Raw genomic sequence first — 2,500 nt, 5'->3', positions numbered from 1 at the left:
AAGGCACGCCGACGGTGACAGGGTACGGAAGACACAGCGGTGGCCTTCTGGCGACTTGGCCCCCGACAGCCCGACGTTCCGCCGTCCTCCCGATGGCCAGGAGGACCGTGCGGGGGTCGGCCGACGGCGTGGTAGGTGTGCCTGCACGGTGACGGAGCACACACCACGCCCGCCAACCCCTCCGTACCTCCCGAGACCGGTGGCAGGACGGAGCGGAAAACGTGCGGACTGAACGGGAGAGCCAAGAGCCAGCGATCCACGCGCGTGCGACCGTCCAAGTCACAGCGTTCGACGAAAACCTCCTCCCTCGGCCAGGCACTCGGCGCCAGCAGGGGAGACAGGATCAGACGCCCCGCCGGCCACTTAAGGCCGAGGACGAACCACGAGACGGGCGGCTGCAGCAGCGGGCGGCCTGCAGCTCCCAGCACTCTCAATCGATCAACCATCGAGTCGGGTCAGCGTGTCAAACCGGCGAGCTCCACGGTCAGGCCGGCGGCGCACCAGCACCGGACCTCCGCGGCTCCCTTCACTCTTTCCACTGCCAGCCAACCGAGAGACGGACCCAATGCGGACGTGCAGAGCTTAGGCAGACCCCCCACTGGAGGCTCAACACTTCGTGGCAGCTCCGTGTCCCAGAGACCAGGAGGGTTGGCACACACACACAGTGTGAACCACCGACAGCCATTCTGGGACCGGTGACAGCCGTGCTGGCCCCACTGCCACGACACAGACGGACGCCAGGCCGCGCTCCCCGGCGGGGGGATGGCGTCGAGCCTGACGAACGGAATGTGCAGGGTGGGGGGGAAAGGCCAAGCGCTCCGACGCCGGAGGGCTCCGGAGTCTGAACTTAGGGGGACAAAGAGGACGGGTCCTCTGCGACACCCCAGCCGCGCTCTCGCCAGCCAAGGCGAGTGCGATTGATTGCCAAACGACCCTCAGACAGGCGTGGCCCCGGGAAGAACCCGGGGCCGCAAAGTGCGTTCAAAGTGTCGATGATCAATGTGTCCTGCAATTCACATTAATTCTCGCAGCTAGCTGCGTTCGTCATCGACGCACGAGCCGAGTGATCCACCGTCAAGAGTTGTCTGAGTTTGTTTTAGGTCTCTCCCTCGCCAGAGGAAAGCGACCCGGACCGCACATACGCTCCCCACCTTGAGCTACAGCCACCTGCACGCCGGCGTGCGGGCGGAGCAGGGTGGCGTGAAGCGATGGGGAGCACCATCCTGGTGCGGCCCGCAGAAACATACGTCTATTGGGGGGAGGAGGACAGGGCGCCCAAGAGGCGATGCGTGCCCCAACGCACCGCAGCGACGGAGGCAGGATCACCGCCACCATGTCGCCCGCCTAGTATCACGAGGCGTGCAGCAGCTTTGCCCTAGGAAAAGCAGAGGCGGGAACGGGCACCGGCCATCGGTTCGGCAGCGTCACTGACGCGTGCACGTGGCGGCGTGTCGGCGAGCGGACTTCCTGCGAGGAGGCGGGGGCGGCACTCGCCCGAGCAGACGCCCGCCCGGCCCAGCCACCGCCGAGGTGGACTGGGAGTCGCGGCAACGGCTCGTCATACTCGTTCCCACACTCACAGCGCAGCTTGCCCGCAAGCCACCGACCACCGATCGACGCCAGGCGCCCCGACCGAGAGCGGGATCGCTCGTTCGCCCTGCTGGCAGTTCGCTGGGGATCACTACTGCACGGAGCTCGGAGACCGACGGGCGGCAACTCGAGAGTCTTTAAACCACCACCCCCATCCCGCAAGTGCAAAGAGGCTGTATACGCACAGACGGGTGAGGGGAATAGGTACCCCGTCGGGTTTGAAGGGAGCGTGACTAGATAGCAACGATGTAAACCCAGCCGATTTGGGAGCGAAAGACCGGCGCCTGCATCACCGGCTTCGTTTCCCGTGGCTGGAGAGTACACCGAAACCCTCCGTCTGTCGCGAGCTCCCGACGACGCGGTGCCGCCAAGCAGCAGGGCCGGACCTGGTGTGGCTCCCCTCGTCGATCACAGACCGGTCGGCACTACTGACGAGACGGTGGAACGGGCTTCGCCCCTTGTGACGAAGGGTGATGCGAACCCGCCCGCCCGCGTGCGTTCGGGGTGGACTCGGCAAACGGAGATTTGAAATCGGAAAGTGTCCTCCTGCCCCGCGCAGGTAGGCGCCCAACAGTTGTGGGGGGTTTGGCGGTGACCACGGCTGCAGGGCCTGCTACCCCGACGAGCTCTCCTGCTGGCCCCGAAACCACCCTCGCGAGACAAGTTGAAACGGAAACGGGCGTACCCCCAAGCCGACGATCCTTTCTTATTTGTTACTTTTTTTTTCACTTGCTCGAGTTGTGGCGATTTGGCGGTGACCACGGCTGCAGGGCCTGCTACCCCGACGAGCTCTCCTGCTGGCCCCGAAACCACCCTCGCGAGACAAGTTGAAACGGAAACGGGCGTACCCCCAAGCCGACAGAGATCCTTTCTTATTTGTTACTTTTTTTTTTCACTTGCTCGAGTTGTG

General features: G+C 64.6%; 1 non-coding gene across 1 annotated transcript; it reads right to left on the bottom strand.

Moving 5' to 3' along the window:
- Positions 1 to 929: 929 nt before the first annotated feature.
- LOC140474375 (5.8S ribosomal RNA) lies at positions 930 to 1,083 on the bottom strand. Its single transcript, XR_011959063.1, has one exon. It is a non-coding gene; the product is annotated as a 5.8S ribosomal RNA (ribosomal RNA).
- Between the last annotated feature and the right edge of the window lie 1,417 nt (positions 1,084 to 2,500).

This window comes from Chiloscyllium punctatum, unplaced genomic scaffold, assembly GCF_047496795.1.
Source record: "Chiloscyllium punctatum isolate Juve2018m unplaced genomic scaffold, sChiPun1.3 scaffold_967, whole genome shotgun sequence".
NCBI lineage: Eukaryota > Metazoa > Chordata > Chondrichthyes > Orectolobiformes > Hemiscylliidae > Chiloscyllium > Chiloscyllium punctatum.
The sequence above is the reverse complement of the archived record's forward strand: the minus strand, read 5'-3'. Positions and strand labels throughout refer to the sequence as shown.